The 25424-nt window shown below is 36.3% G+C and overlaps 1 protein-coding gene across 1 annotated transcript in view; it reads right to left on the reverse strand.

Annotated features, from left to right (window-relative positions):
• Positions 1-25424, reverse strand: part of LOC309614789 (uncharacterized protein) — a 97813-nt gene that overhangs the window by 26864 nt on the left and 45525 nt on the right. The window lies entirely within an intron of this gene.

Below are 25424 nucleotides of genomic sequence, written 5' to 3' on the forward strand. Positions count from 1 at the left end.
ATCAATAAACCAACCAGCCCAGAAGTCAGGTACCTGTCATTGTGTCCCCCAAATCACAGTGGTGCATGTCATGCTCTGTGAGAGGGTCTCATGAAGCTAGGAGTACACCCTGAAGCACCTTTCTTCCCATCGTCAAATGGGGGTTATGGTAGGCAGCTTCTAAGAAGACCCCATTAAAGAACATGTCAGTTTCCCCTCTCCTCCACATTTCTCAGGGATCCTTCTCACGTCTAAACCACACAAATGCATACACATTTTACATTAGATGCTGAAAATCCTGAATTAGTTTTCTGTCATTTTGTGCTGATTGTCCTAGAGCAAATGATGAACCCCCCTGTTTTCTGTCTTTAGGGGCAAGGGGTGTCACAGGAAAATGATACAATACATACTGTTCAGTGTCTCAAGTTTTAATCTACAACAAATTAACACTTCACATACCACCTGCCACAATAGGAAAACCAGAAACAAAATAAGCACTTCATGTTTATTCAAATATGTAGTGCTGAAGCCAAATATAACAAAGAGGTTCTCATCCTGCACTTCCTCTTCCAGGACTTCCTGTTGGCCCCTCTCCCTCTTCCTCCTTCCCTAGCCTTTCTCTGACTTCCATTCATTCTACTTTCCCTTTTTATGACATTTTCTCCTTTATTTTTTTCAACTCTTCTTCCTGAAAAATGATTGCTCTAGAGAGTTCATAGAGCTGCATTCACTGCAATGTAGGCTGTTCCCCCAGTACATGGCAGTACATTTGTTTCACAGGCAGTTACATCACCTGAACTGGCTCAAGATCCAAGGAGAAATCTGCTGTTCCTTGAACTATCTCAATCAGCAGCTTTGCATGGGAAACAAGGCTATCTTCATGCACAGTGGACAACTGTTCCCAATAAGAAAGAATAAAAGATATAAAATATTGAAATATTAACTTGAGGACACTAAAACTTGAAAATAAAATTACTTTTGTGTGGAATATGCATCTCACATTCATAAATATGATGTTATGCAGATTTTCAGAGAGAGAAAGATAACATGTGATGTTTGTATTGCTAGTACTTATCTTAAAACGTAGTAATGTGGATATAGAGTTTTTAATTTTTTTAAAATAAAGTCTGATCCAAGCTAACCACCATCATCATGTCTTGAGTTGGGCTTTCCTTCTTCTGCCAATAATAATGCTGTGTCTCATGAATCCTTATACACTCTAGCCCCACTAGATTTGACACAGTTGAGTGAACCAGCAATGTCTTTTTGCTCCCTCTGGCTTTATAATGTTGTGATCAACGTTATATGCCTGGCAGTCTTCCCATGTCAACCTTCCCTCCTAACACTCATTTCCTCCTCTATCCCTCTGAACACATACCACACTTGCACACACATACAATCTGCATGCCTAGCACTTAGCAGGTGCTTAATAGTGTTTATTGAATAAATGAGAATGCAGGAGTTAATGAATGAATATGTATCATGGATATATTGCTAAGTGGCTCTCTGAAGGAACTGAAGTATAAGAAACAGACACTGTAATTGACTACCCCCAATCCTCAAGCTAACTTGTTCCTTTGTAAGAATGGAAGCTGCAATGATCTCTTTCATTCCCTCCCTCTCAAAAACTATTCCCCAAATTCTGTCTGATGATCTGGCATTAACAAACTGTAAAATTCTTCTATAAATTACCTTCTTCAAACAGAAATTATTAATCACTCTTTGCATGACCTTTTGTTCTCAACCTTTTATAGAATGGCTATCTTCACTATCAGAAAAAAATTGTTCTCACCCAAATCAATAATAACCTTTCAGTTGTTAAATTCAACCACCTATTTTCAGTCTTACATAACTTCCCTGTAGCACTTGGCATGGTTCACCCTCACTGCCTCTTTCTAGAAATTATATCCTGATATCTGTATTCAACTCTCTCCATTGTCTAGTAATCCTGTGGCCATTCCTGCTCTTTCTTTTGCTGGCTTATCCTTTGTCCATTCACTGTGTGTTAGGCTCCCAGACTAGGGCCTTCTAAACTTGGACCAAGTACTCTCCCCTGAAAATACACTCACATTGCTTTAATTATATGCAAATTTCAATTATGTCTTTAGCTTTCATCTATTTTCCAGCCTTTAAATCCAAATATCCAATTGTCTCCAGCGAAAAATAAACTTTGATATTGTACAGCTCCAACTTAACATCCAAAATAAAATTCCTAACACACTTTACTTCACACACAGAATATCCTGCATATGCCTCCATCAGAGAGGAAGCATGTTTAGTGTTCAATAGCATGGACTCAGGGGCCACACTTCTTGAGGTTAAATATTGACTCTAGCACTACCAGTTCTATGACTTTGGACAAGCTGCCTAATCTTTCTGTGCTTCACCTTGTTACATGTAAAGTGGGAATAATAATAGCACCTCCTTTTTAAGACTGTTATAAAGATATAAAGAGGTTGTTCATGCAAAATATTTAGAAGAGTTTGTGTCCCCCAAAAGTCATATGTTGAAATCCTAATCCCTCAATGTGAGTGGTATTAGGAGATGGGCCTTTGGGAAGTAATTAGGTCAGGAGACTGGAGCTGTCACGAATGAGATTACTGTCCCTTAAAAAAAACATTCGAGTTTACTTTCTCTCTCTCTGCTCTCTACCATGTAAGGATACAATGAGAAGACAGCCATCGGCAAACCAGAAAGTCCATACCCTAGTCAGATATGAGATCTAACAGGACCTTGATCTTGGACTTCCCAGCCTCCAGAACTGTGTGAAATAAATTTCTGCTGTTTGAGCTATCCAGTCTATATTATAGTAGCCTGAAGGGACTAAGTCAGGTGGCTAGCATGGATGATCCTTAGAGAGTCCTAGTTATCCTTTAAGATTAAAAGTTTGCATTATTAATCATTACTGCATTTACCACAACGTAATTAACTTTTAATCCCATATCCCCCTTGCCCAACACTGAGATTCTTGATGGTAGGAACTACTTCTCAGTCATCTTATGCCAGGTTCCTAAACAACTCTTGGTGCATGGAAGAATCAGTGAAAGGTGTGTTGAATAAATGAAAACCTTACCTGCATCTGTGTTCTCAAATTAATTTAGTGACATACCACTGTTGGGTCTCAGGGCAGGCTGCCCCCAAAATGTGCCTCAATAGCATCTGGATTATTTTGAACTAAAGTTTTGAAAGAAACAGCCTGTCGGGGAAATGATTAAAACAGCAACAACACTCTGACCCCGACCTTACTCCTTGAAAGCGGGAAATAAATCTCCCATGTGAAGGTATCCTCCTTATACCAGCGGGATAGAAAGCATCTTCTGCACCACAATTGGGGAATTCAAGGCTAAGAAAGCTGCATAAACCAGCTTTGTTAATTCTTCATTGGTCTGCTACCCCTAGCACAAGCCCCTTTGTTTTGTTAAATCTTCACAAATAATTGTTTCTTTGTCTAAAAATGATATATAAGTAGCCTTCTTTGGTCACTTTGGGGGACCCGTTTTTATGAGACCTCAATGTATACAAATTAAAATTTTTTTCTCCTGTTAATCTGTCTTGGGTCCCCTATCTCCACTCCCACTGAGAATCCTCATCACGTCACTGGAGCTATTGACATAGCTCTCCAACTAGTTTCTCTGTCAAGACCATCATACATATCATCTCTAGATTTCCTTTCTTCAAAAGAAAAACAATTGATCACACTACTTCTCAGGTTGAAAGCCTCTGCTGCCCACAGAATAAAATCCAAGCTCGCCAGTATGATGTACAAGATTTTTCAAACTCTGGCTCCACCCTATACCATCTCCTGCCACTTCCCTCAATACTCCTGCCACACTGAACTTCTAAATGTGCAGCAAATATGCCAAGTTCCTGTAATGTCCAAATCTTTACACATCCTGAACGCTTTTTTTCATATATGATCCTGAGTCCTAGTTATCCTTTAAAATTCAGTTCTAGCACTAATATTTCTTCAAGCCTTTCCTGACTCCGCTGGGGAACTTGTCATTCTTTCTTTAATGATTCCGCTGAGAATTGTTCCTGTCTCTTAATGACATTTATCAGGTGGCACTGTTTTTACTCTTTACCTGTATTTCTCTTCCATTAAGTACAGTAAGTTCTTTAATCACAGGGACTCTCTCCCCTTCCACAAAGCCTGACCAGTGGTAGGTACTCAAAAAATGACTACTAAACTCATCACCAAATCCAATCAATCTACTCAACAAATATTTTCTGCGTCTAATCTTTATTATATACTGTATTAGAGCTTTAGCTAGAAAATTAAAATGTTCCCCTATGTAAAGTAAATACAAACCGCTCATCTATAAAACAAAGAGATTTCCTATACTTTTCTTTCAATTACAGGAAATAGGTTGGTGAAGGAAAACAAGATTCCTAGGAAGGTGGATAGGAGTGTAGAGAGGAGGTGATGATGGGGACAATTTTTTTGTTCCAGTGAGGAGGTGAGATTACCAAAAAGTAACAGGCAGGTGCTGTGAGTCAAACAATGAATTTATTTCTAGCCCGAGATACCAACAGGGTTTCTATACATTAAAGTCATTTGTTGGGGTCTCTTTTCCCTTCCTCCTGGGCACTTCCTGTATCTCCCCTCTTCCTTTCCCCCAATTCTCAGTGCTGGACACTTTCTGTAGTAAGAATAAGAAAGACAAAAAAGAACCTGAAGGGCGGTGATAGGGAAATGACTAATGGATTGGAATGAAGGAATAATTGCACTTGCAGATTTTGCATCAATCATGAGTTTTTATCCCCAGGCATATGTATGGCTATGTAATAGTCACTGGCTTCAATGCAACACAAATGCTTAGTTTTGCTATTCCAACACACAGGACACAGAAAAGAACAGCCAGGGCTATTGGGTGCCTTCTACCTTCCTTTTCCTTAGTGACAGCCAGCAGAGAATTTCCTCTCTCCTTTTTGCATTGCCCTTTTAAAAAAAAGATTATGAGAAACTCAAGGTAAAATAAATTAAAAGGCTTGTCTATCCAAATTTATAGTCAATGAAATGGAAGAATGTTGCAGTGAGGGTGGCCCTAGATTAAATTCCAAGCACCGCTAACTGTGGGACCTTGGTTGAAGCACTTGTTTTCTCTAGGCCTCAGTTTTCTTCTCTAAAAACAAGAGTATGATCATATGAACACTTCTTTCTGCTTAGGGTCTAGTCAGGAACAAGCCTGAACAAAGTGTAGAATTCTACTAATTAAAAAAAAAAAAAATGTAGAGCATGTTTAAAAAAATCTGAACATAATGTCCAAGCTCAGGCAAATGATAATTAAACATATAATGGCCACCTTAAAACCTCAGGTCAAATTCTCTTCCTTCCATTCTTAAATGAGAGTTCCAGCTGGTGATATTGAGGAAACTGCATTATTTCCCAATAGAAAGACTTTTAAAAATGGCAAAACTAAAATAAGTCATGCCAGGGTTCTTGTTTGTACTTGAATATGTACATAACTTGATGTGCCTTTACAATACCCTTCTGTCCTTGACATCATTTTCTTTTTCATAATTAACACAATTACCCCTCTTTCATAAAAAAGGGGGGAAATGTCTGCCCTCTTGGAAAAGCAAATTATCTGAATTGAGCCCATTGTTATTTCCATAAAAAAGTAGAGAAATTATTGCTACATTTTTTTCTTTAACTATTATAGACTGATGAATGAGACTGAATGTTTCAGGCCTTTCACCTTAATTTACCTCTTTCTCACTCCTTGGGAGAACCAAGCATTAGAAAGAGCACCTAATGGGCGACAGTTCTCTCATTTGCCCCTAAGACCATCTGTGACCTTGCTTATAGGTTTAGTCCTCAGGATCCTGATCTTCAAAAAGTTGCAATTAAACTAAATAACAGGCTGAATCTAAAACTCAATAAATATTCTTGTTCTTATTTTTCGATTTTATTTCTCTAAATGAGAGTAATATTAGTTACATCAATGGCGCTACTAAAGCATTCATTGAGCTTCCATAATAAGAGTAACAATAACAATAAAATTCTATGACTTTTTCTCAAAGGAAATTGGAACACTTTACCAACATTATTGTCTCATTAATCTCATGTCTTTGAAAAATGGTGCAGGGTTGTATGGATAGAAGGGTGTGAGCCAGGGAGTCAGACAGACCTGTTTTCCATTTACCTGCAGATTGTTTGAGTAATGAGTAAATGAGATAATGGACATCTAGTATGTGCCTGCATGGTGAGTACTCAACACATAATTCTCTCTCCCTCCTTCTCTGTCTCTCCAGACCCACCAGCCACTTCTCCCCAATGCTCTCTCCCTCCCCCTGCTCCAGCAACCTCTTTTCCATCCCTTCTTTCCTTTCACTGTAGTGAAATCTGAGACAAGTTTGTTGGGGGTTTTGTTTTACATTGTGTTATTGACCCAAAAGCATTCTGATGGCCTCTGAGAGAAGTCGTAAAAGCTTATTATCACTATTCCACTGTCCTGCCTGGGCAGTAGAGTCCAACTCCTACCTTCAGTCAAGTTTCCAGAGGGTAGGATAAGTAACTGCTCTCTCAGCATCACTCTTCTTAGGTTCAGAAGACTCTGAAATTTGAAGCATCATAGTGTCTACATTTTGACACCTGGGTGAAACAGAAAATATCCAACTGGAGCTAGGCCAAAAATTAGTAGGGAATGAGACCTATAATTCCAAAAACTCAAGTTATAATCTGCACGCAAGATTCTCTGTCTGTATGTCCCTATGTTGCCCAAAACCCTTCACCACAGTCTTGTTTAAATGTTGTCTCCTTGCCCTTGTGCGTTATGGGAAAGCCTGCATGTCCTCTCTTGGGTCAGGATGGTAAACAGTAAGGAGTGCACAACTTGAAGCCAGCATGGTGGTGGAACCGGTGTGGAAGAAACAGAAATAACCACAAGAGTCTCTCCACCTTCCACAGCAATCTTGGAATGAAAGTTGGATCTTTAAGATTCAACTGAGGGTTTGCCCACCCTAACACCTTGAGTGGAGATTTTTATCTCTCCATTTCCAAGCTAGCAGAAGTGGGAGTTTTGTAACTGCAAAGTGTGGAGTTTTGTCTTATTGAAGATGGTGTAACACATGGCATTTTTAAAAACATTTAGATGGAATAACTTATTCAAGAAAGAGTCAGTCGTGCAGCTATCCTCAAGTTTTGCCCAGAGCAAGATGTATTAAATAACAGTATATTTATTCAGATGATGTATTTGGACAGCCTGATACTCCAGGAAGAATTTAGAATTGGGGGATACTAAACTTAATGATATCTTGGAGAAAAATAAATCATGGCTTTGGGAGCTGACAGCAAATTTCTCTGAATCTTGGCAGAACTGTGAGGTCCAGTCACTGGCTTGAGCACCATATTCATTTTCTATAAGAATTGAGCAAAATTCCTTGATTCTATAAATACACACACACACACAAAATAAAATTATATGAAACATAGTTCCTGAATTAGAGCAAGTGGGAGTGTAGTGAATAATCCTTTAGAAAAGCAGTGGATTTTGATGAATTTAGCAATGAGGACTGATTTCCAAGGTAGTATTTTAAGAGGCAAATTTGTATAGCTTGGCTCAAATAATTACAAAGGAAGACAACAATGTTGTCATATTACAAGGTTGTAGGTTTTAAAGGTGGGGGAACAAAGGAAAGTGTGGTTGCATTTTTAAAGGATATAGCAGAGCAGAACAATGTGAAATTAGGCAAAAGAAAAGCTGGACTGCTCTCAGCTATATTTTCTCAACAGGAAGACATATTACCAGAGAGTAGAGTCTCCCCAGGGCTGCTACAGATGCTTCACTGTTCATGTCATTTCACATGAAATGCATAAAGCTGCTATAGGAGGTGGGCAGGGTGACCTGACAGGTCTCCTGTCTCTAATTCCTGTGATTTAAAGGTTCTGTGCTATTACCGAGCAAGAAGCATTGCTTTTTAGTGATTTCATTTGTAAAATGACCCTACAAGTTTTTTCTCTTAGCTTCCACATTTGCAGAACTCTTTTTTTTCCCACCTATGCAGTGAGACTCAAGATTATAGTATTCAGCATCACAGGAGTGGAGAGGGTATGGAGGGAGGGCTAAACAGGAGTAAATGGTTGCTTACTTAAGAGGGAGGGAAACTGGAGGAGAGGGGAAAAGATCATCACACACTAGCGAATTTCTTTGCATCTAAATGGAATTTTGACTTAGACACCACATTCCTGTAAGAAAAGCTGTACTGAGTGCAAAAAAAAAAAAAAAAAAAACTGCACATTAATCTTCCTTTTGACAAGACTAAGGAAAAACAAACAACGGAACTAACTTAACACTGACTTATTGAAGTTCTCAGATTGTAATTTAATTCTCAAGGAAGCCACAGGGTAGTGACAACCTTTGGATGACACTGAATGTCTCTGACCTGTTAAAAGCCTTTTAATGACAATTCTAGAATGTAATCTGTATGTGCCATTTACATGATCTATATAAAGCTTTATCTTTTAGTCCAGATGGACTTGGAAGCACAAGATGAAAAAAACCCTTCAGATAGCAACCCTTGCTGGGTTTTAATTTTAAGTACAAGGTTTAGCCTGAATCTTTTTTTTTTTTTTTCAATTTTTATTGGGGTATAGTTGATTTACAATGTTGTATTAGTTTCAGGTGTACAGTAAAGTGAATCAGTTATACATATACATATATCCACTCTTCTTTAGATTCTTTTCCCATATAGACCATTACAGAGTATTGAGTAGAGCTCCCTGTGCTACACAGTAAGTCCTTATTAGTTATCTTTTTTATATATAGTAGTGGGTATATGTCAATCCCAATCTTAGCTCCCTTTTTGTGGTCAATTTTGAATGGGACACATTGTGAATCCCGTGTGTATTATAAGAGACTGGGTCACTGGTGGCTGCAATACACTTCAGCAGAATTCAAAGCTGATTTTTGGTTGTCAGAATAAAAGAATTTTAAACTGGATTTAATGTTTCAGGCTACAGTAGAATAGCAAAGGAACTTCTTACCAGTTATCTAGCAAGACACACTCTACCACTGAAGCATGATGAGCTAGTAAGGAAATTCATTAAGTTTTCTTATAAAAAAAAATACAATTATTAGTATCAATATTAATCAGTAGTAAATGCTTAGAAAATGCAGCTGACCTACCCGTTTACAATAGCTACAAACTATTAACATAACTGTAGCATTTTGCCTACAAAGTAAGCATGAATTCCCATCTTCCTTGCTAAAAGAACTCTGATGGTGTTCAAATTCTTATCTCTCAAAGAAGGGGACACCATTCCCAGCTCAGAAGTAAATTTTTGAAGACTGTATCAATTATTGATTTTTACCATTCTCTTTGCTTATGATTGGTTTTGGGGTAGCCTTTGAACCAATGAATTGTACATGGAGAATGTGATGGGTGTGCCTCAGAAAAGATGAGTGCTTGCTCTTAAAACATTAAACCAGCAACTTTTCTATTAATTTTTTCCATGTTTGGGTGTGACACCTCAGTGACAAGGACAGGAACAAGCCAAAGGGCAAAAAAGAGACCTTAAGCATGATGGAGCTGAAAGATGGAAAGAATCTGTATCCTTGATGACTGCTGAAGTCACCAAATTGACCAATCTTAAGACAACTACTCTGGAATTTGTGCTGCATAAGAACGTTAAGTTTCCTTATTGTTTAATACTCTTAACAGATAAGAGAGACAATCAACTCAGGGATATTATTAATAAAACACCTAACCAATTAAGAATTAACATCCAGAAAGAAAAGAGAAAGAAAGTGAGAGAGAGAACAAGAGCTCTTATAAATTAATAATAAAACTATAAATAATCAAATGGAAAAATCAGCAAAGGATGAGAACAGGGAATTTACAGAAAAAAAACAATAGAATATTCATGAACATATCAAAGAATGCCCAACTCATCAGCAGAAAGCAGAGAAATGCAGAGTAAAACAAAATGAGTATAATTTCCAACTCATTAGACTGGCAAAAGGAAAAAAATGTCTGACAAAATTAAAATCGCATTGATGATGGTATGGAAAATTACGAACACTCATTGAGGCTAATGGAAGAACGAATTGATAAAGCACATACAGCAATTCAACTATATCTGCAGATGTCTGTATCCTTTGATCCAGTAGATTACCTTCTAGATACAATTCCTGGAGAAACTCTAGCACATGTGCACAAGAATACATGTACAAGAATATCTAAAAGCATTTTTATGATAGATAAAGGAAACTAATATCTATTCAATGGCATAGAATACCATAGTTTGAATGAATGAAACAGATAGATGTATAGCCTGGATAAATCTTATGCAATCCAATATGGAAAGAAAAAAGTGGCCATACTTTCTATCTAGTATGATATCCATTATATAGAATTTGAAAACATGGAAGATGTATATTATTTTTGATGCATAATCACATAGAAGTAATAAAAGCAGACACACGAGGATAATAAACACTAAATTAAGGATAACAGTTTCCTCTGGATCATAAAAGGAAGCTTCAATTTTTTTAAATCTTCCACTTTTGAACTCTTTTGAAATTCAACTTTTTGAAAGTTAACATTTTAAAAACTGACCACTTGATTTTAAGAACTCCATATGCACCAAAATTTTTTAAACAAAAAAAAAATCCTCCTTTCCAGCATTTCCCATGATTCTTTATTTAATGACAGATCCATTTATCCAGGTGCTCAGATGAAAATCCTTTGAGACACTCCCGACTCTTCTTTATCTCTTACACCTTACATCCAATCCATAAGCCAATTTTGATGGTTCAAATATCAAAATATGTACAGTATATATAGAACTGAATCACTACTTACCAATTTCACCACCACGCTAGTTAAGTTTACCACTATCTCTTGCCTGGACCACTGCGGTAGTTTTCTTACTCATCTTCTTGCCTCCAAACTAACCCCTTGGAGTCTGTTCTCTAAACAGCAGCCAGACCTCTTTCCTTTAAAAGATTAGCTCAAGCATGTCAGGACACTGCTCAAAGCACTCCATGAGCTTCCTATGATGTGCAGAATGAAATCCAGCTGCTCTGGCTTCCTTAATGCTCCTTCAATGCTGTAAGCACGTTTCCACTTCTGCAGGCATGGGGCTGACCCTTCCATCTTCCAGGAAAACCCTTCCTTCCACATGGGCTGTGCTCTCACCTCACTTAAGATTCTGCTTCAATGCCACCAGATCAGAGTGGATTTCCCTGAGCACCCTTATCCAAAGTAGCACCCCCATCACTCTCTTCCCCTTCTCTGCATAAATTTCTCCACAGCATTTCTCAACCCCTGACGTCCTATGTATTTTGTATATAATATGTGTATTTTGTACTGATGTTTTGGTTTACTGCATGTTCTCCCCATTATAATGTAAACTCCTGGGTGCAAGGATATTGTTTCATTATTATATTTTACCTCTTGTAACTAGTACAGCACCTGTCACCCAGTAGAAGCTCAAAAAAATATTGAATGGCTGAATTTACTGAATAGGTATTTTTTTAAATCTAAAACAAATATGACAACATATTGGATTTGATAAATCTAACTGTAGTCATCATGGAATTTTGCTATATTATACAATTGTAAAAAATGAAGGCCCCTTATTCTAGAAAACACCTATTATAAGAAATAAGTTTGGGACATGGGAAGGGCCAGATAATAAGAGAAATGCAGAAGGAGACCAGATAAAGACAGATATTTCCCTTACTTTCATCTGACAGAATAGATCATCAGTTCTTTTTTAGGAAGTGATTAGAAATTAATACCAGAAAAGTATCACATATTATCTAATGTCATTGTAAATAGTGTGCCTATGTATACATTTGCATACCAAAATTAATTGTATAAAGTAAATAAAATTTTATTCCAAAATTATGGATTTAATCACCCTCGATTCCTTTCCTGTTTTTATGATGTCCTAAGTTAAAGACATAGATTGCATTGGTATCTACTGACAATTCTTTAAAGATAAATACTTTTTTTAGAAAAAAAGTCTTTACAAGCTTCATTTATGCCTCTGTATGCCATGTTTTATACACGCATAGGGCCTCAGTTTGACAACATGCATTTTTCTTCTTTCCTTCTTCTTATTCAACACAATTTATCCTAGTAAGTGCTCTAGGAGCAGAGCAGAAAAGAATAATGATAGCAATAATAATGTTATTTTGTTATTATATTATATAATAGTGATAATATATATTTATTATAACAAGCACTAACACTTCTACAGTACTCATTATGTAAATACAGTGTTCTAAGAGTTTTACATATATTCATTCACTTAATTGTCATAACATCCTAATAAGGAAATAGAATAGATATGAGTGAAAAGGTACAGAAGGTTAAGCATCTTGCCCAAGGTTACTCAGGGTCAGTTTCATGAGCATGCATTCTGTGTAGTTGCATTGAAGGACCCCCATATTTAGAAGGGCCCGTGCTTGATTTAATGCTCTACTGTCACTATCTCAAAATTCTCAATAAATTTTTAATAAGTTGTTCTGCATTTTAATTTTGTATTGGGCCCGGCAAATTATGTAACTAATCCTGCTTGGATTTGAAACTAGGTTGCTGGTTTCTGGTGGACTTGTCATTATTCACTACACTCCACTACTTCTCTCTTAAGACAGACAGGAGGCTGTTCTCATTCATTTATTCAACAAATATCAACTGTCTATCTGCTATGTACCAGAAACTATTCTAAATATTGAGGATACAGTGATGAACAAGATAGGCAATGTCCCCATAATCACGAAGCTTATTTTAGTGGAGCTACAGATAATAAATAAATGAATAACCAAAAAGCATGGAATTATGATAAATTCTATAAGGAGAATTAAACTACAGCCATAAGATTAGAAGTAGCTGGTGGTTGCTGCAGATTGGTCCAGGAATGATGGGCTTTTAAAAAACAAAATCAAACTAACAAGAAGACACCCCCCGCCATGAGAAGCTCTAAAGGAAGAATTTTTCACTTAGTTCTACATTTTCTCTTTATTGTTCACCTTCAGAAAAAGACTCGACCAGAAAACAACAACAAAAAAATGGGAACAAACATTTCCTAGTCTAGAAAATAGATTATTGTTATAAACATTCTCTCCCTAATTTCAAATGCTTTTCTTTATTTTCATTTTGATTCCTGCCTAACTCATTTTTCAAAATGGAAGTGATGTCCAAAGATTCATTGAGAAATCTTAGTATCTCTTATATTGAAATGCCAAAGGAATTTGTCAGTGATTTATGTGTCTGTAAATTAAACTCGGTATGCTTAGTAAAATCTGGCCTTGTTTCTAATTAATTGCCATGAGAACAAGATAAAATTAATTAAAATATTGACTCATCAGATCTGGGCTGCCGTGTGTTCTACGTGGGGAGTACCAACTGGAGCTGTGCAGTGTGACATCACTGATCAGAAATTGACTTACAGAGTGTGATTTCCAAAATCAGTAGAAATATAAGATATTACAGTTTAGACCTTTATTTTACAGACTAGGAATCTAAAGCCCAGCAAGTACATTTAGATGGTCAAAGGTAGTTCAGGCAGGCTTCCTATTTCATTCCCAGTGATTTTTTTTTAATTCAAAAAGGAATAACCAATTAAAGACAAAACATAATGACACATTCCTACTGAAAAGAAGGACCCTGGAGCAAGTCAGGATCATCTGCAGGATGATTACCTCCTCTGAAATGTTGATTACATCCCACCTGTTTTATCCTTCTCTATACCACATCCAGACATTAATCCCACCTCTACAGACAACCCCACATGCACATTTCATTCCGGAGGAAGAAGATCCTTACTGAATACAAACGTTCAAAATTTTAGAATTAAAACAAGACCCCATTAATGAGATCATTTTTTTTTTGTTGTTATTGTTGTTGATGCTGATTTATTATCAGTACTATGAGCAAATACTACTTTCGCTATCTACCTCCCAGGGTTATGGTAAGGATCAAATGAAATAATAGATGGAAATGGATGAAGAGTTATAAGCAGTAAAGTTCCCCCATCCCCTTTCACAATCTCCCTTCCTTTTCCTCAAAGGCCCAATTCTTTTTTTTTTCCACACACACACACTGTATTTTATTTTTACAAGAGATAAATAAACTGACACCAAGCATTGTAAATGGACGACCACAACAAAAACAACATGATTGCAATTACCAAACACGAAACACACTTATACTATGTCATAATATTGACATTCAGTCCAGTAATCCTCCACTGTAACAGCTCCTTTACTTTGCAGTGAAAATTGATTTGTATATTTTTTGCTTCTGAGTCCTTGTGGGATTTTTTTTTTTTAATTCAAACAGAAAGTCACAAAAATTATAATCATTCTCATCAGTTCACTCAGATGAGATCATTTTATTCTTTACATTCCCTGCCTGTCCTAAGTGTTTCAGTATAGGCTTCAGTAAATTGTTCCTCACAAAAATAAAGATACTAACAATTATTAACATATCTTGCTCAATTAATAACAATTACTTTCACATGTTTAAAAAACCTGTTCTTCTCATAATAGTGATCAATTATTTGTAATTAGATTCTACTTTCCTTCATTTATCAAATTCCACATCACTGAAAATGACAAATAGCCCCTAGAAATTTGAAAAAACAAGGAGTACAGTCAGAAATATGAAAACCCTTGTCTCTTAAGGACTTTAGGGGAAATTGTGCTCTGGGATTTCTAAGTACAGCTCACCTCAAAGCATGTTCTCATCTATTTGGAAACTCATTGGCTCTCCCTGACTTCTTTTTAGGGCCATATTTTTGATAATGGTTATTCACAGATTAGAAAATAATTTTCTCAAACTAAGTTACTTTCTAATGAAATCAATGAATTGTTCACTACAGAGGGAAGAATACCAAAAAAAGACTTCCTAGGAATGAGGGAGGATTGAAGCTACTGTCATGGTTTTCAAGCCATCGTTTATAAAGACTCAGAGTTCCAGAGGGATCCTTCGATGGCAGGATGACTGTGGCGGTGGAAGAGAGGGAAGTAAGGAGTAAGACAAAAGTCAGAGGGGGGTGCCAGGGGAGACACCCAGATCCTTCTTCTTCATAGTGGACTCTGCTTATTTGTTCCATGTATTAGGGTTCAGAGGAAAGCCTTTAATTAAAAACAATATTTGACAACACAAGTCTAGTAAACTGCTCCTTCCTTAACCAAGTATTGTTGTTGCTGTTGTTATTGTTGAAAGAGAGAGAAGTGAACTTTAAAGTTTTTCAAGACGCACACACAAATAACCAAAAAGGGAGGGAGGGAGGAAAGAAGGAAAAAGGAAGGAAGGAAGGAAGGAAGGGAAGGGAAGGAAAGAGGGAGGGAGGGAGGGGCGGGAGAGAACGAGAAGAATTTATTGAAAATGTAATAGAGTTTTCATAGAATCCTAAGGAGAACAATGAACTGGGTAGGGCAAAGACCAGAAACTGAAGAGCTGCCTCAGAATTCCTGAACTTATGTGTCTTCAGTTCAATAATCCAGCCCAGACAGACCTGCTTCTCTTGGTCCACCAATTCAGTATTCCCAGGAGAATCTGATTACCTCAGCTAAATCACATATCCATGGAGGAAAATTCAACTCTGGTCAAGGGGGCAGGTTCACATGGCACCAAAGTGACTGCTGAGGCTTGACCTTTATAGAAGAGCAGGTCTCCTAGAAGAAAGGTGGGCTTTGCAGACATCCCCCCTTCAATCCCAGCACATAACTTGCTAGCAATTAGGAGACCAACCATATCACGTTCTTGGATATGAAGCTAAAGGTCATTGCTATGGGTTGTATTTTGTCCCAATAAAATTTGTCTGTTGAAGTTCTAACCCCCAGTACCTCAGAAGGTGATCTTATTTGGAAATAGGGTCCTTACAGAAGTAATCAAGTTAAAATGAGGTCATTAGGATAAGTCCTAATTCAATATGACTGGCGTTTGTTGTTTTGTTTTGTTTAAATATGAAGATTTTAATAATATTAAGTCTTCCAATCCATGAACATAGATGTCTTTCCATTTGTTTGTGTCTTCTTTAATTTCTTTCATCAATGTATTATAGTTTTCAGTGTATAGGTCTTTTGACTGGTGTTTTTATTAAAAGGAGAAACTTGGACACATATATGCACAGAGAGAAGATGTGAAGTTATAGGGAGAGCACCATGTGAACATGAAGATAGCCATCTACTAACCAAAGAGGGAGTCCTAGAACAGATCCATTCTTCACAGCTTTCAGAGGAACCAACCCTACCAACATCTTGATTTTAGACTTTTTGCCTTTGGAACAGTGAGACAATTCACTTCTATCATTTAAGCCACCCGGTTTGTAGTACTTTGTTATGGAAGCTCTAGCAAACTAACAGTCATTTTAAGAGATAGTCTCTATTTCTGCAGGTTGCATAAATTCATCCCAAAGAAAGGAACAGTTTGAAGAGTCAGGCCACCTAGATTACTATATGACTTCAGGAAAGCCACTTCAATTTTTGGGGCACCAATTTCTTCATCTTCAGAGGAGCCATGATGCCTCAACTACCTACAATTTGTTAAGTTTTGAGGACGAATGAAGACATTGTATTCAAAAGTTCTCTAAAGAATGTGAAGCAATCTGACAAGAATACGTTTTTCTGCTATAAAAAAAAAATAGACAAAGTTGCATCTATTTTACTTCTAACAGTTTAATACAAGCATATTAATCAGATAATGGGAAAAATTAGAATAGAGTCATTTTAAGCGTTATTACTTTCACAACTGTACATTTAAAAAGTGGAAGGAAATGTAGGAAGTCTTCAATTCGCAATGGCAAGAAAACCTAAGTTTATAATACCACTTGCTTTAATGTTTAGTTATTTTCTTCTGATCTGTTAGGATTACTGTCCCCCTTATTTCTTAAAACTTTTCCATTTTACCTAGTGAGAGTTGAATAATCTAGTGATTAACAAGAATCAACATTTAAAGAACCTGGAAGTACCCTGTTACATTATCTTATATCAAAATACATTATAACACTTTCAAGATAGAAATATCCCTCCACATTACCTCTAGCTTGGAGCTTTTTATGGTAACTTTGAATAACTATGAATGCCATAGATTGGATTTCAGCTTCATAAAACTGATGCATGTACACAGGCTTGCTCTCTTTTGGGTCATGTTCTTGATCTAATTTAACTGTTATTACTGACCAGTGACATGCTTTTACTGGTGTAATACTAGATCAGAAGGCATCTCATCTCCATGCTGGATAAAGATTCAATTACTGAGTCTGTTACACTTGACTTTGTGGAACTTGCCTGAGAGATTTTTGTGGGAGATTGCTTTGTGGCAACTCCCTAAAAATCCACAGTGAAACTTGAGCTTGGAAAGGGGCTTTCTGCTACATCTTTGCAAAGCCTCAGATAAATAAAATGCAGTTTCACTGTTCGATAAGTTAAACTTAACAGGATTCCAAGTATTGTTCAAATATGTCCTTTTTTGAGGAGGTTTTTATTATAACTATGTTCATTGCGCTTTTTAAGTTAAAGAGATAAATTCAATTTCATTTTTTAATTAATTTAAAAACAAACTACAAACCTAACACACATCCTTAGAATGATCAAACTATTTCCAGTTTTTTCTAAATAATAAATCCATTTAGTATTAAGTTCACTAGTAGCACTTAAAAAATGATCTATATCCAGCATCATAAAAATAGCTCTTCTTGTATTTTCTCCTTATTATTTCTCTGTTAGGTAATTGAACCAAATATCTAATAGCACTGTTGACAGACTTGCCAGAACAGTTGTTTTGTTATAACTTTCCTCATACTCATAGACCCTCCACACAGCTGCTATGCAGTGTGCCGAAAAGTTAGCCCTTCATGTTTCCTTATATAAACAGGTAATTTGACTTCCCTCATACATATTCTTAAGTTTACCAATATATTCCTCTCACTAAATTGGGCATTTCTTAATGTATGCACTATTGTATTTATTATACAATGGAATAAATGATATCCAACATATATCTCTTGTATCCATATATTTGTGTGATTATTTGATTGTCTTCCCCACTAGACTGTAAGATCATGGAGAACATAAAATTTTCTTTTTTGCTTGCTCTGTAATTTCACTATGTAGTGCACTGCCTGGCACATTATAGATACTTAAAAACATGTTTGATCAATAAACAAAAGTTGAATTCAGGTACACATTCCTAAATTCTAAATTCTAAATGTGATACCAAACATTAGAATCATCATCCCATTGACATTTCATTCCTTCACATGGAAAAGCTAATTGGCCAACATAATTTTATACAGTCACTTTGCTGTATCATCTATTTTAGTGCTGGTTTGTTGGTATTGATACAGTATGCATCATATGACCCTGCATATGCATACAACTGATGAAAATGACAACAACTTCATAATCAACAGAGGAAATACAATTCTGTATCCAGGAATCATTTTCCCAGAATGATTCAATATTCAGAGCTTCTAAAATCCCCTTCCTCTTGCTCCCAAACATTCTCTATTTTCTCCATCGTATACAGAAAAACTCTTCCTGTAAAAAAAGAGATTAGCTGTTTTAGACAACCAACACCCAACTGCATTTTCTCTTTGATAATGAAAAGAACTCAAATTGTACTGAAAAAAAAAAAAAGAAATCAATAGAAAGTAGCATCATATAGGAAGCATTTTCCTTAGGGATAGAGGCTAACACAATTTGTGTAGTCTAGAAACCTCGAGGGTCCTATTTCCTAGGAAGGACAAACATTACCCACATATTATATTTTTTTAATCATGTATCTCTGGTCTTTTTCTTTTAATAATCATTTTATATTGTTTGTGGATTCTGTATATCAGAAATTGGGAAAGGGCTCAGTGGGGATGCCTTAACTCAGTTCCGCGATGTCTGGAGCCTTAACTGGGAAGACTCAAAGCCTGGGGGTGACTATATGTGGCTGGAATCATTTGAAGGCTCGTTCATTCTTATGTCTTGTGGTTAATGCTAGCTGTCAGCTGAGACCTCAGCTGGGGCTCTATATTACCTGAGGTCCCTCCAAGTAACTGTGTGGGTTTATTTATAGCATGGTGACAGCATGAGTTGCAAGAGCAGGTATCCTCAAAGCACAAGGCAGAGTGCATAGCACTTTTATAATCTAGCCTCAGAAGTCATAAAGAGTCACTTCTACTATGCTCTGCTGGTTGAGATAGTCACACAGGTCCACCTGGGTTCATGGTAAGTGAGCATAAACCTAAAGCTAAATGAAAGAAATGACAAGGTCATATCATAAGAAGAACGTCTGGGATGGGGATATTTCTGTGGTCATTACTGGAAAATACAATCTGTCACAGCATCACTACTCTGACTTTGGTATTTACCATTTTCATATATTTTTACAATTTTAGTATATATGCATGCGGAAATGAAAATATAATATTATATTTCAAGCTATCTGTGGTTTTTTCCTCAATTTTGTCTTTAAAATTGATCCAGATTGATATATGTAGCTCTAGTTCTTTTAACTTCAGTACAATAACCTTTTGTATAAGAATACCACAATTTGTTTGTTCCTACTCCTGCTTCTCTGGTCTTTTAAAGGCCCAGCAAAAGTGAATTTTCAGCACTCTGCCTGCAATGATGTCATGGCTCTCAATATGTTCGTTATAAGTTGGTGTAACATATTAACAGAAGGAAACAAAATAAAAATCGAAACAGGTTTATTTACAAAAGTCCAGGTGAATGTTTAATTTATGTGTTCAATCTAAAAGATTTTTTTTTTTTTAGGTTTTAAAATGTAATGCTTGTAATGTCATTTTAAAATGACAATATGCTCACTGAATGAATGAATGAATCAATGGTCCAATAAATGTCTTGATGATTAGCCAAGCAGTCAATGAATTCAAGACCCTCCATTATCTGGAGACACACTTCCTGACCTGACATCACATTTCTTCCTCCTTCTGCTGACATCGGTGCCTCCTTTGGAATGTCTTCCATCCCAATTTCTGTCAGTTGCAAACCTTTCCATTCTTCAAGCTGCCTCAGAAAGTCAGTCTGGCAAAGTGACAAAGGCTCAGGCTCCAGATTCAGACTAATCAAGTTTAAAATATATACCTGCTCAGCCACTTTTAGACACTATGAGCTTGATCAAGTTTTCTAAAGTTCGTTTTTTTATCTATGAAATACAGATAATAATCATATTAACCTGATAGGTTTATTTTAAAAATTAAAAGACCTAATATATGAAAAATGCCTATCATGTGGTAGGTTTTCGATAGATATTAATTTAAAAAGTTCTTCTTTGGCATTTCCTTCATGATACCTTCCTTGAGCACCATGTCCCTATAGTATAGGGAAGTAGTTCCCATGATTTTTTGTTCCTTAGAATCATCTGGAGGATTTTTAAAAATCCAAATCGCTGGCTGTGCCTCAGAACAATTAGTCAAAGGACAGTCCCTGGGAGTGGGAAAGAAGAATTTTTAGTTTTTGAAGTTCACTAGGTGATTCCAATGTGCAGACAAACTTGGGAAATATGGCAGTAGTGTCTACAAATCTGCCTGATCATAAGAATCATCTGGAATGTTAATTATAAAAGTAAAAGAGCCTCCACTCCAGACCTAAGAATCTGAATCTCCAAGGCAGAGACACAGGACTCTTTATTTTTAATGTGTCATAGGTAAATCTCGTTATCAGGCAGGTATGGAAACAAGCTATTGGTATGTTAGATGTACTTCTATATTAGAGTCTCTTAATAATTTATATTATTAATCTCTTTTTCAGTGCAAGGACAGTGCCTCTCTTAACTTTGTTTCTTAACGTAGAGCTTACATATATTGGGTGTGTGATAAATGTTCTGAGTTGAACTGAATTAAGAATCATCAAAGTCGAGTAATTATTATAAGCCCAGCTCTGAACTGAAACATTTCCAATTTGTATTAAAAATTGAAGGTGGACAATTAGTATCCAAAGTACAAACAGTCGTCTATAATCTGACAAGTGTTGGCATTAGTCGCAGCTTTGCCACTATCCAGCTTCAGGAACTTGGAAATTTACATAACTTCTCTGGGTCTCAGTTTCCTTCTATGTATAATGCTGTATATATGCATATGGACGATAAGCTCTCAAAGTTCGCTCCTATTGAATACCAAACTAAGTCCAAATTTTATTCAGGATGCATGAGGAGAAACTGAAGCTACTATTTCCCTATTTTAAGCTGCTTCTCTTAATTATCCTTCCTGGAAACAATTCCATCACTTTTCTATAACCAAACATTCTTTCACATTTTAGTTTGCTTTTTAGTATCTACAAATGAAGTGTGCTTAGAGCCTCGATGCCCCTGCCCTTCCCACAGGGACGACAGCCTCCATCGTTACACTCTGCCATCGACACATATGCCTACATTTATTTTCATTCTGAGGCTTCTCTCTCACTGTCTGGTTTGTGAATTATGTGTCTGCTTTCTGTTTCCTGCCAGAGTGTTCACTCCTCACCAGTCAGCCACTTTTCATCAGTAGAGACACACAGTCCTCACCCTCATTGGTAATCCTCTCACTATACCAAATGAAAAACGTATTTATTTTTGTTCCTGTATTTAACCCCATCTCTTTTCACTTTTCTGTGAATCTGGCTTTAAGATTAAGATGACCAGATTAAGAGAACAGTTATGGAATGTTCATTCTCTGGTCTTCCTATTCACAGATTATAACAGAATCACCTTCAGAAAAGATAGAATAATTAGCTATTAACTGCCAATTTATTTCTCATGAATTATATGGAATAAAAATAGTTTGATATTGAAATACACTTGATCTCAATAAACTTAAATGACTGTAATACCACTCATAAGTATAATAAGTATAAGTATAATATTTATAGTTAACTGATATAACTAAAATTGTTACTGTTTCTATTATTTAAAAATATTATGTGCTTAAAGATGATTAATTTTTAACATTTAGGACAAAATGGATATTAAAGGAAATAATAATAACCAAAATATAAATAATATCTGATGTCAAAATATTTTTAAAAGAAAAATAATATAGGACTACAATCATAGTGCCTGTCTCTTGAATAAGAGCATGCTTGTTTTCAGTACTGTCTTTTAGGAGATGTGATTGAAAAAGCTATCAAAAGAGGAGTTAAATTTTTATTACTAAATCTAATCTCACATTGGGACCAAGACCTGTTTCATTTTGTCAATTGATGACCTAAATGATAGGTACAGGTCAAATGTCCCTGATCATTCTGTAGGTCATTCAACTACCCACAGTCACAGTGAGTCATACAGCTTACAGAACAGATGGAGGTATTTTATGGTGATCCTGCTTCTGTATCTGGATGAAACTAGCAGTGAGATTTTTCAGGAAGATATCTGTAATCATTGCCCTAAGTTTGAACAAATCAATAAATCTCTGTTCAATGCTAGTAAATAGTACAGATGAAAAAGTAGAAGATGAAGAAGAGCAAAGAATAACTGTCATTTCAATTTTTAAATGCATTTTGAGGACTGGTCATACAGGGATGGCTGCTGAAGATACACAGATAACTGGCATATGAGACAGATGGTTTTAATAAACTTTAGGACTATAATCCAATTGAGTCCTGTTCCCATATCCACTGAGCGCTGGTCCTCAGGATAATCACTTTGAACAGATCCACAATATTCTCCATAACTGCCATTGTTCAAAACAGTTTTGAAATACTTCTTTAGGCAGAGATATGTATCTTCCATATGACAGAATGACTTGCTTGTGATGGGCCCTAATTTTTTCACTGTCTTTGGTATATAGATTGTTAGCATATACGCATGCATAGCAAAATGGTTACGAACATGGAATCTGAATTAAAAACACCTGGGTTTAAATCCCAGCCCTACTAATTCCTACCTGTAAGACTTTGAATAAGTTACTTAACTCATCTATACATAGATTTCCTTTTCTCTAACTCTACACATAATTTATTGAGAGATTGTGAGGATTAAACGATTATACATATACATGTGAATATGTGTGTATACTATAGACATGCATATATGACAGGCTAAATAAGTATTTGCTACTACTACTACTACTATTATTATTATTAAATAATTAAAGAACATCCTTCTCTTGATATTTTATTTCTCTGAAGTTATTTTACTTTTCACTTTGTAAATAATACTTTTAACCATGTCAAGTATATTTTCAAAATACTGCAAGATTTACTAGAAATACGTTTAATATAACCATTTCAATAAAAATTTTGACATGGTAATCTGAGTATGGTGAATAGTATTATTATGTCTTAATTCTTCCATTTGTTTTAGAATAAATTTGTTATGGCTTTAATTTTTATATAAATTTAGGATAAAATATTTATATGATATTTAATCTTCCTATGTAAGTCCATAGCCTGTCTCTCCATTTTCAAGCCTTCTTTTAAATAATACTCACTAACATTTTTATCGTTTAATTCATATTGTTATTTATAAGCATTTTACATTTTTGTTGTGATTTATTATGAACGGAATTATAGTTTTCCATCATATTTTCCAGCAGGTAATCGCTGATGTCTTAGGTTGGCTCCCCCAAAAGCAGATGCTGAAACAAGGGCTCATAGGCAAGTAATTTATTAAGAAAGTGTTCACATGGAAAACTAGCCAGGGAGTGGGGGGAAGGAGATAGGGAAGGGGTAAAAGTCCAGCAAGGATACAAACTCAGATTAAGTCCTGAATAAAGTACCTTCAAGTTGATCCCACAGGGAACTGTGATGTGTAAGCAAAGACCCATGGCAAGGAAGCTATTGCTTTCATATGCCCAGACATGTCAGTCTATGGTAATTGGACACACGCAGGAAATATACATTCCCAGACACTTCTTCGTGTTCACTCAGGCAATGTAAGACACAAGTAGCCTTAAGGCAATTATACAAATACTATATAATGGTCACCAATGCTGGCTGTTGGAAACAAAAGCACACTAAGGCCATGGCACATAAAAATAGTAAAAAGAGGATCCAAGAAGATCTTGGCAAAGTACCAAAATTGTCCACTTTGGTCCCAGCCTTGTCCTTCTCATGTCTACTCCTATCACACAATTAAGTTCACTCCATCCCGTAAAAGATTCTTCAAAATGATGGCTGGTCAAAATTTCTGAGGAAAAAATACTTAGAAAAAACCTCAATATCTGGAAGAGTAGCTGCAATTGCAGTTATACCTGATGAAGTTTAAATAATGCAGTTATTTCCAAAGACCCATCACCTTCTGTACAAGCTAGCAGGAAGAGATAAATGGGAATGTGAACAGCATCACTACCTGCATCTTTCAAGCCTTTCACCTTGGCACTCACTTCTGCAATTCCCTGCAGGGATGCAGTGCTGCTTTCAGTTAAATATCCTGGCAGGGAGGGAAAGTTCAGAGGCTTCCACTTACCCTTCCTACCATAATAACCCTCACTTCCTGGATCAGGGGACCACTGCAGAGATTCTGCCAGATGCCAAGTGTGTCTGCCAGAGGTCAATTACGCATTTAGGAATGGGAGAAATAACAACCAGGTGAGTGTGTGGACTTTATTGGGCACTTGGTGATTCAAACTTGGAACATAATTTATTACCTGATTATTTATAAACCCCACGTTGGTATTCTGAGTCCCCAAGGATTAGTGTCAATCCCCAAGAGTTTAGATATTTCACTTTCTCTAATGCACAATTACTGTAGTAATTGGTCTCAGATCTCTTTTGACAAGGTTGGATGAAAGATAAGCGGTAGATTTCTACTGGTAGTGTTTCACGGGACCCAAAACTCTCCTTCAATCAAAAAGCGCTTGGTCTGTGAACTGCCTTCAGTCTGGAATTAAGGGAGAACACGTGATTTTCCACTGTAGTGAGTCAAATCATAAATTTGGCACACTACTTGGAATTTTTCTTGTTCTACATCAAGTAATGTTTTGCTGGTCTGCATTTACTTTGTTTTTAGGGACATGAAATTGATTATCACCTGCAAAAGATTTCTGTGGATTAAAACTTCAGTGCGTATGTATATTACACTAATATGCCCACTTAGTCTCTGGCAGTTAAATGTTGCATTATTCTCATGAGGAACGCAACTCAATGATGCCATCTTCCAACATTATACCTGGTCTATCAAAGACATTCCCATATTTTAAGGATATGGATGTTCCACTCACCTATGTAATTTCTCAGTGACTTAGTGAAGGGAGTGTCTTTTGGGCCCTTTCAGAAAAAGCAATGTGGGAAGGACTGGTTGCACATGATAAATCCATTCCAACTTGCCTATTTCCCTAAGCCCTCGGATTTTATCTCTATATTGTACCAAGGAAGTGCTGATATTTCAACTTCACTGAGTAATCTCTGCATCAAATTTTTACTCAACCAACCAGGGTAAAGTGTTAGAGCCCCTTCCACCTGCCACAACCAACACATTACATTCAAACTCACTTGTAGGTGCACCATAATTTGACTTTATCCATTCATAAACATTTTGCAATTCATTTTGGAGTACAA

This window comes from Balaenoptera borealis (genome assembly GCF_965194805.1).
Source record: "Balaenoptera borealis genome assembly, chromosome: 17".
NCBI classification, from domain to species: Eukaryota; Metazoa; Chordata; class Mammalia; order Artiodactyla; family Balaenopteridae; genus Balaenoptera; species Balaenoptera borealis.